The following is a 24,340-nucleotide window of genomic DNA, read 5'->3' as shown; positions in this document are numbered from 1 at the left end:
CAGCAGTTCATTACCGATATCAACTCAATTCATTGCTAATACAACAATAACAAGGCAATCCCAACAAATCTCAAAACCCACATTTTCGAAAATGGTTTCCAAAAATCATAACAATTCCGAACGTCGCTCTATTTCAAAACCGACAGATAATAAACGATCAGAACTCCGCCAAGAACAACATAATAGAATCTAAATCGATTCTAACAACCTCCGAAAAACAAAACATATCCGATCAGAGAAATACTTACGGTATAACGGAGCTCTCACTGCAGTGATCACTAATCTGCCTTCAGAAATAATTTTCAACGGCCAGATCGAGCTCGGAATGAAATTTCAAGGCTTGGAGAAAATTTGGAGCGCCTCTAATGGAGTTTAGGCGTGAAGGGGAAGAAGAAGCAAGGAAGGAGACCAATCATTTCTTTTTCCCAAGTGTAGATAATATATTAAACTCAAAATTTGCGTTTTAGTCCCTGAAATTTCCAAAATTTGCAAAAAGGACCCTGATCAAAATCAAGTCGGCTCTTGAACTCTGCAATCTCCAATTAACTCAAATAAACTCATTTAAGATAACAACGGGGCATTACAGTTTTACTATCCCTTCTTTTATTGTTGGTTCTAAAGTAAATCGAGCTTTATGTGATTTAGGAGCAAGTATAAATTTGATGTATTTTTCTGTCTACAGGACTTTGGAGCTTGGAGAGGTCAGAGTGACCACCATCACGCTACAGCTTGCAGATCGAAGTATAACATACCCACAGGGTACTGTAGATGATGTTTTGGTTAAGATCGACAAGTTCATATTTCCAGCAGACTTCGTGATATTGGACATGGACAAAGATGAAGAGACTCCTTTGATTTTTGGGAGACCCTTTCTAGCTACTGTAAGAGCATTAATCAACGTCCATAAGGAAGAGCTCACACTTCGCGTTGGTGGTGAAGCCGTGATTTTCAACATTTATCACACCATAAGGGGCCCAAACGAGGTAAGTACATGTAAAAGTACTGAAGTTATTGGTTCTCATAATTCTTTTTCATGTGTAGGAATACTGATCCACTAGAAATACGTTTGGTGGCGGATATGGCAATCGATAATGAAGAAGATTGGAAGTTACATGAACAAGAAGCATTCCTCGATGGATCTCTGAAAGAAAAAGTGGTGAGTACTAAGGAATCTGAAACATTGGAACATAATGCACCCGAGGTATCCGTTGAAACTCATGATCTTAAGGAACTTCTTGCACATTTATGTTATGCATTCCTTGGTGAGAATTCTACATGCCCTGTTATTATTTCTGCTCACCTGTCTGCTGTAGAAAATGATAAGTTGTTGAGAGTCTTGAGAAATTTCAAAACTTCCTTAGGATGGTCAATTTGTAACATTAAGGGTATTAGTCCAACAATTTTCATGCATAAAATTTTGATTGAATAATCTTATACTCCTTATGTTGATCATCAGAGGCGGCTGAATCCCGCAATGAAAGAAGTTGTTAAGAAAGAAGTTTTAAAATTGTTAAATGCAGGTGTGATTTAAGCTATTTCTGATAGTAGTTGGGTGTCTCCTGTTCAAGTGATGCCTAAGAAAGGTGGGATTACGGTGGTTAAAAATGAAAATAATGAATTAATCTCCACACGTACAGTAACTGGCTGGCAAGTCTGTATAGATTATAGGAAGTTGAACAAAGCTACTCGTAAAGATCATTTTCCACTTCCTTTCATTGATCAAATGCTTGATAGATTTGCTGGTTATTTCTATTACTGTTTCTTAGATGGTTATTCAGGATATAATCAAATTGCTATTGCACCGGAGGATCGGGAGAAGACTACTTTTATGTGTTCCTATGCCATGTTTTCTTTCAGGAGAATGCCTTTTGGCTTGTGTAATGCACCGACGAATTTCCAGCGGTGTATAATGGCTATTTTTGCGGATATTGTGGAGGATGTGATGGAAATATTCATGGATGATATTTCAGTTTTTGGGTCATCTTTTGATCACTTTTTGCATAACCTTTCCCTTGTGTTGCAGAGATGTCAAGAAAAGAATCTTGTTCTTAACTGGGAAAAATGTCACTTTTGAAAGAGTGGGTGCCCGGTTAGCCAACTTGTGGCTAAGGGCTTTTGTGACTCTATGTATAAACAATCTTTGTTTAATATAATTTACATTCATTAATGGCATAATCTTTGTCTTTCTTCATATTGTTATATTGTGATATACTATTGTTGTTTTGATAAAGACCTTGAATATACTATAGTGTAAGTAAGATGAGATAGTGAATAAAGAGAGATCACTATTATGAAACACATCTTATAGTCACTGTATATTCTAAACAGTTCCTAGTCAATTGAGCCGTCCGCTAATAAGGATAAGGATCGCTCAAGATTGAGACTAGCATTTGTGATGCCAAGTACCATGTTTCATTGGTAATGGACATGGAGATGTTCAAAGCATGCAAATGGATATTCATATGATGAATGATCGAACTACCCTATTCGGACTTTCCAAGTGGTTATCACTTATCGAGTGGATAAAGTCCGCGATTTGGTTGTACACCATTAGTCCTTACTACTTGAAACATCATTGAGACTCTATATGCTAGTACTATACTTTGACTCGTTTACCGACTCTATTGGGGTCATCAGGTGTTGGGATTGGGGATAGTTACGACACATATAGGAGTCGATGCTTTGTTGTCAAGGATTCACCACATACTTGCGAGTGTGGATATCCTATGCGATCTGAGGAGATATTAGTGTGACGAATCTCTGGCCAGAGTACATGATGTGTTTTAGGTTACTCGGTTTTCCTAGTAACACATGCGATATCACTATTTGATCTCCAAGATGTAATGCATAGTTATCGAATCTCGAATGACTCCCGATGCACCAATGGTTGTTGATTCGATCGGGATATATGGATGAAGGGACCGTACTGTACGCTAACCAAAATCTACTAGTTCTTGCAAGCACTATCAGTGATACCTAGGGAATCATGGGGCGATGTTGCTAGACGCTCTTACCATGATTCGTTGGGCAAGTCGGAAATCGTTGTTCCGAGTCACAAGGAGTTGTGAGCCTACGGCTAGCTGTATCCCTGAACCATTGAGGGTCACACAAGTAATGGATTACTAAATCCCGTTGAGATAATTAAATTTAAAGAGTTAAATTTAATGAAAGAGAAGTTGGACTTCTTAACTAAAGGGAGTGGAATTTCCTAAAATGACATATGGATGGGCATTTTTGGAAATCACTGAATTCGGATTCAAAAAAATTATCTTAACTTTAAAAGATGCAGAAATGGTTTCTGTGCACATTGGTGAAATCAGTTTATCAATTGGAGTCATGATGAATTTTATATTAATTTCTATAATAACAGGCTTGGCTTGTTGGGCTTAAGTTATGGATTATGGGCCCTAAAGAGTTAGAGTCCTAATGCAATTATAACTTAATCTAGTCTAGAAATTATCTATAAATACATGTGTAGTGTTCGAAAATTAGTAACAATTATTCTTGCAATTTTTGAATTACACACTAAATATTCTAAGGGGATTTTCGAAATCCTCTACTCCTTTTTGAGATAATTCAGTATGTGATTTTTGTGAAAAATTACATTCTGAATTGACAGATCAAATCTGTTTAATCTCATCGATAAACATCTGATTAATTTCTAGTGCAATCAATCAGAGGGTTTAAGTTTTCTGTTCGTGGACTTAATTCCGGAGGTTGATCGTGATAGTTATCGGTTCCCGGGATTTACAAGAAGAGCAGATTAAATTCTGTTGGAGTCCATAATCAAGCCTTTGCTTGAATAGGTAAAAATATTTAATTGTGTATTTATATTTTTACTTGCAAGATTTTAATCGTTAGGATTTGATACCCACGATATGGAATCGTTCCATATCCAAAAAAAAAAATTTTTAAACTTCCGCTGCTCCGGGTATCACATCCGTGTGATCAGAGAACGCATGTTCCAATAATCGTTTGATCTGAGCAACCTGTCTCTGATATCACTGTTGAAAAACGTGTTCAGATCAATTAAGAATTGATACCCGGTGCAGCGGAAGTTTAAAATTTTTTATTTTTTTGATATGGAACAATTCCATATCATGGGTATCAAAACTTTACGATTAAATTATGTTGAAGAGGTAAAATATTATTAATTGTGATTATTATTATTTTACTTGCAACATAATTTAATCGTAAAGTTTTGATACCCATGATATGGAATTGTTCCACATCGAAAAAATAAAAAATTTTAAACTTCCGCTGCACCGGGTATCAATTCTTAATTGATCTGAACACGTTTTCCAATAGTGGTATCAGAGACAGGTTGCTCAGATCAAACGATTAAATTAATCGATTGTACAAAATTTTTGGCCTCGGGTTTTGAAACAAAAACAAAATTTTAAATTAAAATTTGATGGGCACATCGGGCAGCGATCGTCGCTGCCCGGGGCAACGAACGTGTGCTGCCCATGGGCAGCGATTTGATCGCTGCCCAGGGTAGCGACCGTCGCTGCCCAAGGTGCACCGACGGGCTGCCCAGCCCGGGCCCATTTTGGGGCGCGGGCTGCCCGGGATTGTCCCAGGTAGCCCGGGAAAAATATTTTTAATTAAAATTTTAATATTTTGGAATTTTAGTTTTTGGTCCGATCGAAAATTGTTTTTGATTGGTCCACGAGGCATCGGATCGAATTGTTCGAGTCCGAAATTTTTAAAATTGATTTTTGGATAAATTTGAATTTTTGGAAAATTTATAAATTTTATCCGTTAAATTAGATTTTATAAAATTAATTATTTTGGTACAATTGATGATAAGATATGATCTTATGTATGTATTAGATAAAATATGATTTTATCTTTTAATTATGATGACATTGCATGTTATCCAATGTTTTAATTATTGAATTAATTATTGGATAAAAGAATGATCGATTGCCATGACCAATGTTTTAGGTGTATGCTAGGTAATTTACATTTGGTTTTATTGTTGTTGGGTTTATTAATGGGCTTGGTTTATAGCCCAATTTGAATTGTCATTTGTAATAAAAAGGGGGCTGGGTTTATGGCCCGTTCCCACCCATTAAATATGTATCCTCTACTTGTCATCGAAATTTATTGTAAATTTGTTAGACTTAGTGGGAGATAAATATTTGAAGACAATGGTGAGTCCAGCATACGATAAAGACCGAAGAAATGTAAATGGAAGCTCAATGTAATAGGATTGCATTGCATACTTGCATATCACCTAGGATTGGACTTAGACTCGTGATTGGCAACCACGGGTCGAATAGATAATGTGATCGATCATCCTTAAATAATATATGATATTATTGATGTATGCATGTTTAGACTAAATTGTATGAATCCCGCAAGCATACATAAATTGCATGATGAGACAAATTTTAAAAAAAAAATTAAAATCCATCATTTTAAATATGATTTAAAATTGATATCAAGATTTATAAAAGGGAATTTAAATATTGTTTAAATGTTCCTACCTTCCATCAACGATCAATGTATGAGATGCTACCCGCGGATAAGGTCTGGCTCATATTATTGGGGGGGGCCGTTCGTCGGAAAGCTGTACATTGGATCGACACATGTTGTAAGTTGGGTGGAACTCCCATGGGATTGGCTCATATTATTGGGGGATCCACATGGCGACCGTCCATCACAACTTAATATTGATGGGTTATCTTGACATGTCACAATAAACGGCGTCATATTATTGGGCCCTTATTTTTTGTTTCTTTTCAGTATTTTATTACAATGAATTCACGAAATCCACTATACTCAATTCTCGAACAAAACAAATTGACTGGCGCAAACTATACGGAATGGTTCCGTAAATTAAAGATTGTTCTAAACTCGGAGAAAATTTTCTACATGTTAGAAAAGAATCCTCCAAAGGAAGCACCGGCTAATATAAGTCTGGAAGAATTGACAAAACTTGATCAATGGTGGGACCATGATATCAAGGCTAAATGCTATATGCAAGCTTCAATGTCTGATGAACTCCAGAGGCGATTTGAGGATTCCGTGAATGCTGCTGACATACACATGCACCTCAAGGAACTTTTTGGAGCTCAGTCAAGGTCGGAGAGGTATGCCACCATCAAAGAGCTTATGACATGCCGCATGCGAGATGGGACTTTGGTCCGTGAGCATGGGGTACACATGATTGGGCCCATTGAAAAGTTGGTAACACTCGATTTGACATTGGAGCATGAGCTAAACGCGGACTTATTACTTCTTTCACTTCCTTCGTCGTTTGACGGATTTGTGGTGAACTTCAATATGAACAAGATAGAGGCCACCCTTGAAGAGATAGTCAATATGCTTGTGTCTTATGAGGCCACATTAAAGAAGGATAAACCGGTACTCTTGGTTGGCTCCTCTTCTTACTCCAAGAAGGGGCCAAGTGAAAAGGGTAAGAAACGTTCTGCCCCACCCAAGAAAATTGTACCACAATAGAAGGCCAAGACAAAAGCTTCAAACGTGAACACGTGAACATATCTGGAGATGTTTGCCATCACTGCAAGAAACCCGGTCATTGGAAACGTAACTGCAAGGAATACCTTGAGCAGTTGCGAACTGCAAAGGATATGTTTTACATTGAAATAAATGTTTCACTTAATACTACTTCTTGGGCATTGGATACTGGATGTGGATCTCACATTTGCAATGATTTGCAAGTGATGACAAGAAGTCGTAAGCTTAGAATGGGTGAGACCCAGCTGAGGCTCGGAAATGGTTCCAGAGTTGAAGCCAAAGCAGTGGGAGACGTTTATTTAGTTTTGCAGAATAATTTTAAGTTATTTTTGAGAGATGTTTTATTTGTGCCAGATTTAGTTAAAACATTATTTCTGTTTCTATACTTGATAGAGATGGTTTTTCTTGTAATTTTGTAAATGGGATTTGCAATATTTACAAGAATGAATGTTTGATTAGAAATGGACAACTTGAAAATGATCTATATAACTTAAAATTAAAAGACGTTCCAATTAATTATGTTGATAAACCGATAACAACAAATAAAAGAAAAAATGATAGTCAAAACCCGGCAAACCTTTGGCATGCTAGGCTAGGTCATATTTCCTCAAGGAGGATGAACAAGCTAGTGGGAGAGGGCATGTTTGATATGTCTGATATTAACTCTCTACCTACTTGTGAGTCCTGCCTAAAAGGAAAAATGACTAAATCTCCTTTCAAAGGGAAGCCTGAGCGTAGTCAAAATCTATTGGATTTGATCCATACAGATGTTTGTGGACCATTTAGTATTGGTACTAAATTTGGTCACACCTACTTCATTACCTTTACTGATGATTATTCGAGGTATGGGTATTTATATTTAATAAAATATAAGTCTGAATCATTTGAAAAGTTCAAAAAATTCAAGGCTGAAGTAGAAAACAAACAAGGTAGAAGTATTAAAGCACTTCGATCGGATCGAGGTGGAGAATACTTAAGTACCGAGTTTTTGAACTATCTAAAAGAGAATGGGATTCTCTCTCAGTGGACTCCTCCTATGACACCTCAGCTGAATGGTGTCACGGAGCATCGCAATCGAACTTTGTTGGACATGGTTCGATCTATGATGAGCTTCACTGAGCTCCCACCTTCGTTTTGGGGATATGCACTTGAAACGGCGGTATTGTTGTTGAATAATGTCCACACTAAAGCAGTAGATAAAACTCCATACGAGTTATGGAATGGCAAAGCACCTAAGTATTAGTACTTAAGGATTTGGGGATGTCCTGCTTACGTGAAGCAGACAGTGAGAGATAAGTTGAATAGTCGATCCACCTTATGTTATTTTGTAGGATATCCGAAGAATTCAATCGGATATTATTTCTATCATCCTACTGAAACAAAAGTGTTTGTTTCAAGGAATGCCACCTTCATGGAGAAGGAGTTCTTATTATATAAGAAAGGCAAGATGATGGAACTCGAAGAAATTCAAGAAGAACCCGATATACAAAATAATGATCCTATACCTCAGGAACAATTGATTGACACGCCTATATCTAGGAGATCCGAGAGGACTTCTAGACCTCCTATTCGATATGGTCTTCTTCTTGAAGGGGATCAAAGTGAACCCGACATTGGATGTGATCCAAGAAACTTCAAGGAAGCAATTTCTGATGCGGATTCTAATTTATGGCTTGAAGCTTTGCAGTCGGAAATAGACTCGATACATACAAACCAAGTTTGGTCTTTAGTAGATCCTCCCGATGGAATTGTTCCAATAGGGTGTAAATGGATCTACAAGAGAAAACTTGGGCCTGATGGTAAGGTACTTACCTACAAGGCACGATTGGTAGCAAAAGGTTATACTCAAAGACAAGGAGTTGACTATGATGAAACCTTTTTCACCAGTCGCAATGTTCAAGTCCATAAGAATCCTTATTGCCATAGCAGCATGGTATGACTATGAGATATGACAAATGGATGTGAAGACTGCATTTCTTAATGGAAACATTAAGGAAGAAATCTATATGATGCAGCCCGAGGGATTCACATCCATGGGAAGCGAGCATAAGATATGCAAGCTTCAGAGATCAATTTATGGTCTCAAACAAGCATCAAGAAGTTGGAACCAAAAATTTGATGAAACAATAAAGGACTTTGGTTTCATCAAAAACCCGGAGGAACCGTGCGTGTACATGAAAGTAGTTAAGGATGCGGTGACGTTCTTAGTGCTTTATGTTGATGACATCCTACTCATTGGGAATGACGTAGGGATGTTTTAGTCAACAAAGATATGGTTATCAGGTAGATTCTCGATGAAGGATTTGGGTGAGGCATCCTATATTCTAGGGATACAAATATATAGAGATAGATCTAAGAGAATGATAGGACTCACTCAAGCAACCTACATCGACACCATATTGAAAAAGTTTTCTATGGATGAGTCCAAGATAGGACATCTACCTATGTGTCATGGAGTTTCTCTATCCAAGTCTATGTGTCCCAAGACTGATGAAGAGATAGAGAAAATGACACACATACCATATGCGTCAGCCATAGGTAGTATTATGTATGGGATGGTATCTACCAGACCGGATGTAGCCTTTGCTCTGAGTGTCACGAGCAGATATCAGGCTAACCCCGGTCAAATGCATTGGAAAGCCGTGAAGGATATTCTTAAGTACTTGAGAAGGACTAGGAATATGTTCATGGTTTATGGAGGAAGAGAATTGAAATTGGAAGGCTATACTGACTCTAGCTTCCAAAGCGACGTGGATGACTCGAAGTCAACCTTTGGATTTGTATTCATGCTCAATGGCGATGCTGTCTCTTCGAAGAGTTCCAAGCAAGAAACCACAGCGGATTCCACCACTGAGGCAGAATACATTGCAGCATCAGCTGCTGCTAAAGAGGCCGTTTGGATGAGGAATTTCGTCCAAGAGTTGGGCGTAATTCCTGAAGCTGTTGGTCCAGTTCCGGTGTACTGCGACAACACTGGTGTCATTGCTCAGGCAAAGAAACCAAGGTCTCATCAAAGATCCAAACACGTACTGAGGAAATACCACATCATCCGGGAGATTGTAGAAAGAGGAGACATCACTGTCGAGAGAGTGGCCTCTACAGACAATATCGCTGATCCACTTACTAAGCCCTTGCCAGGACCATTGTTTGACAAACATCGCGAAGCAATGGGATTGCATAGTGTGACTAGTTGGCTTTAGGGCAAGTGAGAGATTGAAAGAGTTGGTGCCCGGTTAGCCAACTTATGGCTAAGGGCTTTTGTGACTCTATGTATAAACAATCTTTGTTTAATATAATTTACATTCATTAATGGCATAATCTTTGTCTTTCTTCATATTGTTATATTGTGATATACTATTTTTGTTTTGTTAAAGACCTTGAATATACTATAGTGTAAGTAAGATGAGATAGTGAATAAAGAGAGATCACTATTATGAAACACATCTTATAGTCACTGTATATTCTAAACAGTTCCTAGTCAATTGAGCCGTCCGCTAATAAGGATAAGGATCGCTCGAGATTGAGACTAGCATTTGTGATGCCAAGTACCATGTTTCATTGGTAATGGACATGGAGATATTCAAAGCATGCAAATGGATATTCATATGATGAATGATCGAACTACCCTATTCGGACTTTCCAAGTGGTTATCACTTATCGAGTGGATAAAGTCCGCGGTTTTGGTTGTACACCATTAGTCCTTACTACTTGAAACATCATTGAGACTCTATATGCTAGTACTGTACTTTGACTCGTTTACCAACTCTATTGGGGTCATCAGGTGTCGGGATTGGGTACAGTTACGACAAATATAGGATTCGATGCTTTGTTGTCAAGGATTCACCACATACTTGCGAGTGTGGATATCCTATGCGATCTGAGGAGATATTAGTGTGACGAATCTCTGGCCAGATTACATGATGTGTTTTAGGTTACTCGGTTTTTTTAGTAACACATGCGATACCATTATTTGATCTCCAAGATGTAATGCATAGTTATCGAATCTCGAACGACTCTCGATGCACCAATGGTTGTTGATTCGATCGGGATATATGAATGAAGGGACCGTACTGTACGCTAACCAAAATCTACTGGTTCTTGCAGGCACTATCAGTGATACCTAGGGAATCATGGGGCGATGTTGCTAGATGCTCTTACCATGATTCATTGGGCAAGTCAGAAATCGTTGTTCCGAGTCACAAGGAGTTGTGAGCCTATGGCTAGTTGTATCCCTGAACTATTGAGGGTCACACAAGTAATGGATTACTAAATCCCGTTGAGATAGTTAAATTTAAAGAGTTAAATTTAATGAAAGAGAAGTTGGACTTCTTAACTAAAGGGAGTGGAATTTCCTAAAATGACATATGGATGGGCATTTTTGGAAATCACTGAATTCGGATTCAGAAAAATTATCTTGACTTTAAAAGATGCAGAAATAGTTTCTGTGCACATCGGTGAAATCAGTTTATCAATCGGAGTCATGATGAATTTTATATTAATTTTTATAATAACAGGCTTGGCTTGTTGTGCTTAAGTTATGGATTGTGGGCCCTAAGAAGTTAGAGTTCTAATACAATTATAACTTAATCTAGTCTAGAAATTATCTACTAATACATGTGTAGTGTTCGAAAATCAGTAACAATTATTCTTGCAATTTTTGAATTACACACTAAATATTCTAAGGGGATTTTCGAAATCCTCTACTCCTTTTTGAGATAATTCAGTCTGTGATTTTTGTGAAAAATTACATTCTAAATTGATATATCAAATCTGTTTAATCTCATCGATAAACATCTGATTGATTTCTAGTGCAATTAATCAGAGGGTTTAAGTTTTCTGTTCGTGGACTTAATTCCGAAGGTTGATCGTGATAGTCATCGGTTCCCGGGATTTACAAGAAGAGCAGATTAAATTCTGTTGGAGTCCATAATCAAGCCTTTGCTTGAATAGGTAAAAATATTTAATTGTGTATTTATATTTTTACTTGCAAGATTTTAATCGTTAGGATTTGATACCCACGATAAGGAATCGTTCCATATCGAAAAATAAAAAATTTTTAAACTTCCGCTGCTCCGGGTATCACATTTGTGTGATCCGAGAACGCATGTTCCAATAACTTTATGGTTCAAGAGGGCATTGTCCTTGGCCATAAAGTGTCATCAAATGGTTTAGAGGTGGATCGAGCCAAAGTGGTTGCCATTGAGAAACTTCTACCTCCTAAGTTTATCAAGGGCATCAAAAGTTTCTTAGTCCATGTGGGGTTTTATCGGCGATTCATCAAGGATTTTTCTAAAATTACTAAACCCCTGTGTAATTTGTTTGAAAAAAATTCTATATTCATATTTGATGATGATTGTTTGCAGGCCTTCGAAAAGATCAAGACGGCGTTGATCACAACACCCATCATGATTGTGCCGGATTGGAAGGAGCCCTTTGAGCTGATGCGCGATGCTAGTGACTATACAATGGGGCCTGTATTGGGCCAGAGGAGAGATAAGATGTTTCGAGCTATCTATTATGAAAGTCGCACCATGGATGCTGCCCAGCAAAATTACACTACTACAGAAAAGGAGATGCTTGCAGTAGTTTTTGCGTTTGATAAATTTCGTCCATATTTAATTGGTACTAAAGTAGTTGTTTATACTGACCATGCAGCGATTCGCTACTTATTTGCCAAGAAGGATGTCAAGCCACGCTTGATAAGGTGGATTCTACTTTACAAGAGTTTGATTTTGAGATCAAAGATAAGAAGGGTAGTGAAAATCAAGTTGCTGACCACTTGTCGAGATTGGAGTTAGACGATGTTAAGGAGGAGGAGAGCATAAAAGAGTTGTTTTCGGATGAACAGATCTTTCAGGTAAGTTCACATCTCCCATGGTTTGCTGATATAGCTAATTTTTTGTCATGTGATACTATGCCTCCAGAGTTGAACCGACATCATAAAAAGAAATTTCTTCATGACGTTAAGTTCTACTTGTGGGATGATCCCTATGTTTTCAAGCGTTGTGCCGATCAAGTAATTAGGCGATGTGTGGCGGGTCAAGAAGCACAAGAAATCCTAGAGAACTGTCATTCCTCACCCTATGGAGGTCACTTTGGAGCAACAAGAACTGCAGCTAAGGTACTACAATCTGGTTTTTATTGGCCTACTTTGTTTCGAGATAGTTACACCTTAGTGAAATCATGCGATAAGTTTCAGAGAACGGGGAATATGTATAGAAAGCATGAATTACCTCTCACAAATATTTTAGAAATGGAGTTGTTTGATGTGTGGGGTATTGATTTTATGGGTCTCTTTCCCCCTTCTTTTGGGTACACTTATATCTTATTAGCAGTCGATTATGTGTCGAAATGGGTGGAAGCAATTGCCACATCTACTAATGATGCTCGTGTTGAAGTAAAGTTTCTGCAGAAGAACATTTTTACAAGGTTTGGAACACTACGAGCAATAATCAATGACGAAGGTACGCATTTTTGCAATAAGATTTTTAATACCTTGTTTACTAAGTATGGTTTCAGGCATAAGGTGGCTTGTGCATACCATCCCCAAACCAATGGTCAGGCAGAGGTCTCTAACCAAGAAATCAAGCAAATATTGGAGAAAAGGGCTTAGACGAATCAAAAAGATTGGGAAATCAAGATGGATGACGCTCTATGGGCCTACCGCACTGCTTTTAAAACACATATTGGGATGTCGCTCTATAGGTTAGTGTTCGGTAAGTCATGTCATTTGCCATTAGAGTTAGAGCACAAAGTGTTTGGGCTGTCAAGAAGCTGAACATGAATCTCGAAGTATCCGGGGAGTTGCGCAAATTACAGTTGAATGTATTGGACGAGTTCCGAAGTGAATCATATGAGAATGCAAAGATCTACAAGGATCACACAAAGAAGTGGCATGACAAAAACATTGTACCTCGGGAATTCGAATCAGGTCAGAAAGTATTGTTATTTAACTCCCGTCTAAAATTGTTTCCAGGAAAATTGAAGTCCTGATGGTCTGGACCATTTACTATGGAGACGGTGTATCCGCACGGTGCAATTGAGCTTCGATGTACAGATGTAAGGGTATTCAAGGTGAACGGGCAAATGATTAAACACTATTTTGGTAAAAAAGTACGAAGTACTGAGAGCACTTTGCTAAAAGATCCGGCCTAAATCTTGTGAAAGTCAGGCTAAGGACTATAAACCAAGCGCTATTTGGGAGGCAACCCGAATTTTCCTTTTGTTTTTCTTAATTTTCTTTAGTCTTTGCATTAATTTGTTTTTCGTGCTTTCCATTTTCTATCCGTCTTGCTTATTGTTGTTTTTTTTTTCAGGAACGAATTTCCAGCTGCGTATGCTCGCCCGCCTTCAACTTTGGCGCGCCCGTGCCTCATGAAAAAAAACAAAGAAATGGAACAGAACTTTATGCGCGCCCGCTAAGATGTAAGGCGCGCCCGCGCTTGAAAGTTAAGAATGCCAGAAGCAGAACAGATATTCATGTGCGCCCGCCTCTTCTGTATGCGCGCCCGCGCATCCCCTGTGCACAAAAATTACACGGCCCCGAGACCTATGCGCGCCCGCCTCTCCTGTATGTGCGCCCGCCCCATATGTTTTATAACCCGATTTCTTTCCATTCTTCTCCCGATCTTCATCCCGATTTTCTCTTCTTTTTCCAACCCTTCATACTTTCCTTCCCCAAATTGCCGATTACACTCACGATTCCATCTTCCAGTCCTCCTCCCTCTCAAATCTTGTTTCTTTTTCCCCTCTTCTTTCTCCATCGTCTACTTCTCTTCTCATCCACGGGCGCCCATCGATCTACTTGTCAGGAAGTTCTTGCTGGGGTTTATTGCTTTGATTTCTCTAGATTAGGTTGTAAGTTTCTCTGATTACGGGGTTGAAAATTATCACCTTTATTGGTTAGCCGAGATAGTAGGGGTTGTGGCGACAAATTGTGTTCGAATTGGGGGTTTCTCGAGTTTGGGTATTGTTGTTGGTAATCGATTGACGATTGCGTGAGGAGTGTGTTTGTTGCTCTGGTTGATAAATTTGGGGGAGTATCGACAATTGTTTGTTATTATTAAATTTTGGCTTGTGTAATTCGCCCTCTATGTGTTTGCAATATGGCCCCAAAGAAAAAAATGAATTTTGGTGCATCCTCTTCTTCGGAACATACTTTCGATGCTCATCATTTCTGGGATGAAAAGGCTGAAGAGAATTATCACACGTTCTTATCTAAGATCATTCTGCCTGAGCGGGGGTTTGATACTTCAGTTGGATTTGATCTGAAAGGGATTATTAGGAGCAATGTAGGTGATGAAGTCATAGAGCGTCAGTGATATCACTTTGTTAAACAGCCACAAGAAGCAGTGGTGTCCTTGTTCCGGGAATTTTATGCAAATTTGAAAGTCAAACACGTCGAGTCCAAGGTGTTGGTGAGGGGAAAAATGGTGCCTTTTGACTCCGTGTCGATTAATACTTTGTTTCAAATCCCGCCAGTGGAAATTGATGAATATGTTGCGTATAAGTCTGGGGAGATTGATCATGATGAAATTATTCAAATCATCTGTGTCGCGGGAGTTGAATGGAGGCTGGGCAGTGATCAAAAACCATCAAAGTTGCGGAAGACAGACTTAACTAGTGATGCCAAGAGGTGGTACAATCTTGTTTGCGCTCAACTTAAGCCTACTGATCACGACCATGAGGTCACCAAAGAGAGGGAATACTTGTGCACTGCATTGTTGAGGGAAAGGCTGTAGATTTCGGTCAGATATGCCAGGAAACTATTCAGAATGTTTTTACTGGTCGTTTACGGGGTGGGCTTGCTTTGCCTTCTATTATTACTGATCTATGTGAAGCGGTGGGAGTTGACTAGAGCCCTACTGAAGAATTGTTGAAGCCCACGGCTCTCATACCATGTGGTTCTCCCACTCGTCATCCATCTGAAAGTGAATTGAGAGAACGTGGGGCCAGACAAGCATACAATGCTAGAGCAGCAGCCCGACGCGTCTCTAACCCACAGCCTATACCACCTCCCTATTTGGATTCCCGTATTACATCTCTTGAGGTGGATCTTCGCAAGCACCGACAGGAGTTCAAAATTTTCAGCACAGGAATGATATGTTTATGGACTATATGATGGGTTTCACTGATGCCTTGAGCCACCAGTTTCCTCACGCTGCGATCTCAGCTCATCCTTTTCCTCCTTATTCCCAGTGGCAAACTACTTTTGGTGGTTCGGATCCTGACCATGGTGTTGATGGTGATGAGGGCGGTGACCACTGACGGTCGTCGTCTGAGGTACACGTCCTTATTCTTTCTTGATAATTCATTGAGGACAATGAATGTACCTAGTTTTTTTTTTTTTTTGGGGGGGGGGGGGGTGGGGGGGTTTGATACAATCATGTTGAAAATTTTTGCTGAGTTTTATTTTTGTTTTTGTGTGTTTTCTTTTAGTGTTTCTGTTTTTTTTTTTTTGAATTTTCTGCGTTGTGTCGGTGGTTGGGTGGCTTATTATACAAGAATAGTGTGTGATGTACTTGTAAATTGAGAACTGTTGTGTGGATGTGAGTTAAGTTCAAGAAACCATGAAGGAAATGAAATAAAATTGGCCAATGATGCAAATTTTTGCTATTATCTCAAATCCATGATCGTAGCTACTTAAAAGAATTTTTGTGTTGGTGAAATAATTAGATGAATGAATTCCTATATAGTCTATGTTTGTGCTTAAGTTTGAGTTAAAACATACAAACATAAAAATGAATGAGGCATTTTTGGGATTCTTGGGCATAATTTTCGTTGGAACTTACCTTAGTTGCCCTTTGAGCTTTCACGAGATATATGAGTACTCTAGGTACTTTGTTCTGAATACTTGTTGAAGATCATCGTTTACTGCTGATGATTAATTCTTTTCTGCACTGGTGAAAATTCATGTGATTTACTTGTGAATTGAGATTGTCTAGAACTAGTTCGGACACCCTTTGAGGCGCAATACGGGTATAACTGTGATTAGGAATGATTTATGCAATTTTTCTGAAATTGTTTGAGCCTTTCAAGCTACCTATTGATTCAACTATCCTTAGTACCCTGTTTGAGCTTAATTGAAAATGAATGACATGCGTGTAAACGTGTGATAAACCCCCATTCGGCATCTTTTCAAGGTCCTACATTCACTTCTTGATGAATAGCCTAAACACTAATTCCTACCTTTAAGGGAGTAATTTGAATGCTAAAATTTTATATGCTCCTAGTTGATATTTGTAAATATGGAATGGTGTTGTGGAAGATTTGAAAAGAAAAAAAAATTCAAGAAGGTGGTAATTAAAAAGAGATGAAAAAGTTGTGAAAAAATGTTTGTGAAAAGAAGAAAAAGAAAAATGATGAATGAAAGAGAAGAAAAGATGAAAAATTGAAGTGAAGAAGATGTGTAAAAGTGAATGAAAAAGGAGTGGACATTAGAGTTGAGCATAAGTTACTCCTTCTTTTTAATTCTTAATCTTTTGTTTGTAGCCATGAGCCAGGCCTGACGTTACAAGCCAATTAAGTCCTATTGACCAAGTCATAGTTACCTAATATACTAGTGAAGAAGGGATGCGAGAATTCTAGCTTATGGATGATTGATTGACACTTTTAATGAATATGAATTTTTGGCAGAAATAAGCACACACTTTTCTTTTATGAAACAACCTGATTGTGAGTGTTTTCCATTGAAATTTATCCTATTAATTGATCCTTTATAACCTATAAAGTCCTCATGATCTATGAATGTGTGAATTGATTTGGATAAGAGTATTTTGAACGTGAGTTGTGGGATTTGTAAGTTTTTGAGGTTCACTAGCATGTGTTTGTTTTAAGATAAAAATTGATAGGTTCGATATGATTGGATGAAAAATGTTTTTCTGAATATATTGCTAAGGCCATTGATTCATAGTATTTCTTGGTTGGTCTTGATTTGTTTGAGTGAGTATTTGTGCTTTGATTTTGAGTCTTGATTGGTTATTGCTCGGGACTAGCAAACATTTAAGTTTGGGGAAATTTGATAAGTGCATTTTGTGCACTTAATTTCTATTGATATTATTGGATAATTATTTGGTTTCGAGCGGAATTATGTGGAATTTGTTGTTGTTTGTGTTGGATGTTAGGAAATAAAGCAATACTGAATTTATGATGGATGGAGTCAAAGGAGTCAAGAAAGAGGTAAAACGAGCGAAGACGGTCCAAGATTTTGAAGGAAGAATGAAGAAGGACCCGAGACCTATGCGTGCCCGCGCCTCAGGAAGTGATTTTAGAGTGCTAAGACAGAGAGTTATGCGCGTCCGCGCGTGTTCGAGAATTTTGAATTGTCAAGACAGAATTATGCGCGCCCGCATGACTTGGGAGGCGCGCCCGCGCGTCGCCAAATTTCTGTCGTAGTGTTTTTGTAATTATGGAAACTTTGGGATATCTTTGGGATTATTTTGGATGATTCTTAAGGAGTATAAAAGGTAGTTTTTCAAACCTAATAGAGATCACCAGCCGCCGTACACTACAATATCTTTGAGAGAAAAAAACTTTGTGAGATTTTGGATCCTGAATTGGAGATTGCTTGGAACGAAGACGGAGTTTTTCAATCGGACACGAAAGAAAGACTACGGCTTTGTTATTTCTTCTTTATTATTTTCTTTTAGTTGGTGAATTATGTTTAAGACATTAAACATGATTTTGGTTGTTTTGAATTTTGCTATGAACTAAACTTTTTAAGTCTAGAGGTTGATGTAGCCTGGTCAAGACGTGTTTATGAATTGTTGATTTTATTGAATTGAGTTCTTCTAAATTAATTGTGATTCTAGTTTTGAAAGTCTTTTCAATTTAGTGGCCATAAATTTATTTGTCATATTTATTTAGAATCCGACACTCGAGAGAGGAGATTTATAATAGGATCGATAGAATTCACACTATTAATTGTTTATATGACTCGGGAGAGCTTATAACTTTAATAGAACCTAGAAAAAACATTGTTTTACACATATCATTACAAGTAGATTTTTAATAGGGATATTGGAATCGATCTGTAATTGATACACTCTATTTGATACTCGGGAGAAGGAAATAGAACCATCTAAGTGTTTTTGGTTATTAATTGAAATCAACTCATGAAAATAGATTAATTAGGAATGAACATTGTCGAGACCAGGTAAAATCAAAACCTGTAAACTATTTCTCTTTGATAGATAATCTCTTAAGGATTGTGTGTGCGCGCGCTTTACAAACTTCTTTATTTATTTAAATTTGTCAGTAAATCTCTAAATTTTAATTTTTTAAATAAAATTAAGACTATTTTAATTACAAGAACTGAATATTTTCATTTTACTCTCTGTGGGAACGATAATTGATTTATCACTATATTAAAACTTGACACTCGTATGCTTGCGAGCATTTTTCACAACATAGCACGTTGTGCCGTCGCTTCAGGAGGTGACCTACATACCCAACTGATGGTGGCCTGACTTATGTCTACGTGTCCAACCAATATTGATGGCCTGACACAAATTTATATGTCCAACCATCTACTGACAGCATAGGGTACACACCCTACTACAGGATAATCACAAGTATACAAGCTCAAGATGATCATGCATGCATCATAATAACATGTCATAATATATGCAGATGAAATCATGTCATATAGCCAAATAAATCATGCAACTCATAATACATGCATACTCAGTCAGGGTATCTCGAACTGTACTTTCATACCTCTGATAACTAGACAAGCTAAACCAGGTCTATGTCCAAGCCTAATGTCCGAACTACAATGAAAAATACTCACGCATCATAATAATATTCTAAAAGCCTTAACTAAACTATAGAATACTCCATATTTTCTACAAGGAGCCAGAGCTATACCTTCGTCCGTCGTCAGCCCTTTGATGTCGCTAGCCCCAGCAATTGGGCACAACTCCGCTACGACACTCGGACGCCTCGCCAAGGCCTTCCCCTCGACTATTATGGCTAGAAAGCCCCTAAAAAACTCAAGATACGAGAGAATTACTTTGTGAATTGGCAAGAATTCTGATTCTCGGACCCTATATTTATAGGCCACAATCGGAAGCCGGAATCTACGCATGCATGCCACGTTTCGGATGGCTATAATTGGAAGCTCTGATATGCACTTCGGAAGCTCCGATCTCCATGCATGCAGCTATGTTTTCAACCCTCAAAGACACCTGGTACTAGATAAGATCAGAAGCTCCAAATTGGTTCAGAAGCTCCGAATGCATCGCTTTTTCCGAACTGTTTTGGGTGCTTTCGAACTGGTTTGGGCCCCCCTGATCCCCCAACCATTTTCGGACGTTCTGGATATGATTTTCAACTTATTTTCACCAAATAATGAATCCTTAAACATGTTTTGACATTTTTAAATTATATTTAATTTTCTAACATGTTTAAATCACTTAATCTTGTAAAATAGAACCGGGCTACTACATTCTCCCCCACTTAAGATAATTTTCGTCATCGAAATAAATCTTAAGTACTGAAATGAACTTGTAATAGTAATTACTTTATTAAATCTGAACATTTTACAAGATATAAAACCGATATACAAATACAATAAAAACTACTCTAGGTAATATTTGCGCATACAACTTTCAAGTTCCCAAGTGGCTTTCTCAGTGCCTCGGCGCTGCCACTAAACTAGAACAAGAGGAATGATCTTGTTACGCAATACCTTGTGCTTATTACCCATGATACGTAATGGTCTCTTCACATATGTTAAATCTGTATCCAACTGTACTTCATATGGATGCAAGATGTGGGACTCATCAGTCACATACCGTCGCAACAGCGATACATGGAACACATTGTGGATACTTGAAATATATGCTGGTAAAGCCAGTCTGTAAGCCAAATCTCCCACACTTTCCAAAAATCTCAAATGGACCAATGAATCTAAGAGATAATTTACCCTTGAGAACAAATCTCAGAATCCTACGGAAAGGTGAAAATTTTTGAAATACTTTTTCACCAACCTCAAACTACAAAGGCCTTCGATTGGTATTTGCATAACTGGCCTGATGATCCTGTGCAGTATTAATCTGTTTCCTGATCTGTACAACAATATCAACAACCTGTTGAACTAACTATGGTCCTTCCACTTGTCGCTTCCCCACTTTTTCCCAGAATAGTGGAGTAAGACATCGTCGTCCGTACAAAGCCTCAAATGGTACCATATCAATACTTTGATGGTAACTATTGTTGTATGAGAACTCAATTAAGGGCAGCTGATCTTTCCAAGCCGGACCAAAATCCATCGAACAAGCTCTCAGCATATCCTCTAGAGTACGGATGCTGCGCTTTGATTGCCCATCAGTCTCCGGGTGATAAGCAGTGCTCAAGCTCAGAGTAGTACCCATAGCGCGCTGAAAACTCCCCATAATCTAGAAGTTAACCTAGGGTCTCGATGACTGACTATGCTCACAGGTAGTCCGTGAAGTCAAACAATCTCCTGGATGTACAAGCGAGCCATCCTGTCAAAACTGTAGTCTCGGTTATAAGGAATGAAATGTGCCGAATTAGTGAGTAGGTCCACCACAAACCAGATAGCATCACAATTCCTCGAGGATACCGTCAAATGGGTCACAAAATACATCGTGATAAACTCTCATTTCCACTCAGGAATAGGCAAATTGTGAAGCAATCCTCCAGGTTGTCAGTACTCTGCTTTGACCTGCTGGCATACCAAACATCTGGAAACATACTGATACACACAGCGTTTCATTCCCTTCCACCAGAACCGAGTAATCAAGTCCTTATACATCTTGTTGCTCCCTGGATGAATACTCAACTTAGTACGATGAGCCTGGGATAAAATCTCCTCCCTCAGAGTATCATCCTCTGGAACTACAATACGATGAGATAAAAAAAGAAAACCATCTGACTGATAGTGAAATCCAGACGTAATACCCTCATTGGATAGATGAGCCAAACGTTGGGTCTTCGGATCAGACATCTGAGCATCTCGTATCTGAGAATAAAAGGCTGGCTCAGATAGAATTGCAAACATCTGGATAATCTGCATATCTTTCTTATGCTTGAAGGTATAACCTGAAGAACAAAAATCTTCAATCGTACTGGATATCAAACAAGTATGAAGTACGGATACTCTCCCTTTGTGACTCAAAGCATCAGCAGTGAGATTAACTGCCCTTGGATGGTATTTGATCTCGCAATCATAATCCTTCAGCAAATCCATCCAACGTCAACTTTGCCTGAGTGAACAAATATTTGAGACTCTTGTGATCTTTGAAAATATCAAATCTTTTGCCATACAAATAATGACGCCGGATTTTCAATGCAAAAACAATAGCTGCTAACTCAAGATCATGCACTGGATAATTATCCTCGTGACTCTTTAACTATCTTGAAGCGTATGCGATCACATTCAAATTTTGAGTTAGGACACAACCCAACCCCTGAAGAGATGCATCTGTATATACCACATACCCTCTAGATCAAGACGATAAAGCCAACACAGGAGCAGTAGTCAACCATCGACAAAGTTCATAGAAATTCTCTTCATATTCTGAGGACCATTCAAAAGTTATGCCCTTGCGAGTAAGTTGCGTCAGAGGTCGAGCTAGCTGCGAGAAATTCGCGATGAAGCGACGATAATACCTTGCCAGACCCTGGAAACTACGGATCTCATCTACCGTCGTCGGACGCGACCAGTTCAATACAACCTCAATCTTGCTCGGATCTACAGAAACTCCATCCTTTAGATATAACATGGCCCAAAAATACCACCCGATCCAGCCAGAATTCACACTTACTCAACTTTGCGTATAATTGCTTCTCTTGAAGTGTCTGCAACACAATCCTCAAATGATAAGCATGCTCATTCACATCACGTGAATATACCAATATGTAATCAATGAACACGACGAAAAACTTGTCCAAAACATCCCGGAATTCCCGATTCATTAGATCCATGAATACAGCCGGTGCATTAGTCAACCCAAATGACATTACCAAGAACTCATAATGCCCATACCTGGTCCTAAATGTTATGTTGGCTATATCCTGATCTCTGACTCGCATCTGGTGATATCCAGATCTCAAGTCAATCTTGGAATAAATTGAAGTACTCTGCGACTAATCAAACAATTCATCAATATGCGACTGATAAGTGCATTTTGTGCACTTAATTTGTTTATGATTTTACTTGACTTTTGTGATTTATTGGGAGATATTGCGTAAGTTTGTTGTTGTTTTTGTGATTGTAGGAAATAATGGAATTTGATGAGTTCAAGTAAAAATAAGCCAAAAAGAATGGAAAAATAGCGGAAATCAAGACTTGAACAAGTGAGAAAAATGCTGAAATACGAGCCTGATGAGCGCCCGCGCTAGTCCACCTGCGCGCCCGCGATGCGAAGAAGATTTTGAAAGATTGTTGTGCGTGAGTGAAGCACGCCCGCGCGATTGGATTTTCTGAAGTCGAGAGTTTGTTTATGCAAAGAAACTCGGGGATTTTTTATGGGCTTTTTCTTGGGCAACTTAGAGGCCATATAAAAGGGATTTTTCTGAGGAGAATTAGGAGGATCATCCGCCACAATACATCATTAAAGATTGGAGAATTTGTTTCGTGATTTTGGAGCAAGGAACATCAATCAGCAGAGTTCAAAGATCGAGAGTCCGGACACGACATCGAATATTCGGCTTTGTCTTCTTTCTTTTATATTTATTTCTGAATTGATGTCTATTATTTGGAATATGTTTTGGTTTTATTTGAATTTGATTATGAACTAAAATTTTAGAGTCTAGAGGTCGGATGGAACCTGGTGTACACACTTTCATGAATCCTTGATTTTATTGAATTTAGTTTCTCTAAATTAATTATTTTTTCTAGATTTGATTGTTTTTTCAATTACTTGATCAATAATTGATTTGTTATATTTATTTGGAATCTGGTACTCGATAGAGGCGATTTTGAATAGGACCAATAGAAATAACACTGTTAATTATTTATATAACTTGGGAGAGTATATAACTTGGGATATGAAGATTTGAAGACAAAGGTGGGCCCAGCAGACAATAAAGACCGAAGAAATGTAAATTGGAAGCTCAATGTAATAGGATTGCATTGCATACTTGCATATTACCTAGGATTGGACTTAGACTCGTGATTGGCAACCACGGGTCGATTAGTAATGGAATCGATCATCCTAAAATAATATATGATATTATTGTTGTATGCATGTTTAGACTAAATTGTATGAATCCCGCAAGCATACAAATTTTAAATAATGAGACAAATTTTCTAAATTAAAATCCCTCATTTTAAATATGATTTAAAATTGATATCAAGATAAACAAAAGGGCATTTAAATATTGTTTAAATGTTCCTACCTTCCATCAACGATCAATGTATGAGATGCTACCCGCGGATACGGTTCGGCTCATATTATTGGGAGGCCCCGTTCATCGAAAAGCTGTACATTGGATCGACACATGTTGTAAGTTGGATGGAACACCCATGGGATTGGCTCATATTATTGGGGATCCACATGACGACTGTCCATCACAACTTAATATTGATGGGTCATCTTGACGTGCCACAATAAACGGCGTCATATTATTGGGCCCTTATTGGACATGAGGTAAAAACATGAAGGTTGCTTTGGAAGCAATTGGGCTCTACCATTTGAAAATTATGGTTGGCTGATATTATTCGGGACTATAATTTGTCAATTGGACTCCATGTTCCCACTAAAAAAAATGTTTCTCGTTTTCATTAGAGGGTAGTGAAATCGTTAAAATAGTGCGAGTGAGATTCATAAAATAAATTTTGCCTTATTTTATGTCTTAGTAAATTAATTAAACAATCACTGAT

The 24,340-nt window shown here is 38.2% G+C and overlaps 1 long non-coding RNA gene across 1 annotated transcript; it reads left to right on the top strand.

The window, feature by feature from the left end:
* Positions 1 to 729: 729 nt before the first annotated feature.
* LOC140886152 (uncharacterized) lies at positions 730 to 11,737 on the top strand. Its single transcript, XR_012151446.1, has 3 exons — positions 730 to 1,156; positions 2,024 to 2,082; positions 11,644 to 11,737. It is a non-coding gene; the product is annotated as an uncharacterized lncRNA (long non-coding RNA).
* Positions 11,738 to 24,340: the final 12,603 nt, after the last annotated feature.

Source organism: Henckelia pumila, chromosome 3 (genome assembly GCF_033568475.1).
Source record: "Henckelia pumila isolate YLH828 chromosome 3, ASM3356847v2, whole genome shotgun sequence".
Taxonomy (NCBI): domain Eukaryota; kingdom Viridiplantae; phylum Streptophyta; class Magnoliopsida; order Lamiales; family Gesneriaceae; genus Henckelia; species Henckelia pumila.
Note: the sequence above shows the minus strand (reverse complement) of the source record. Positions and strands in the feature narration are given on the sequence as shown.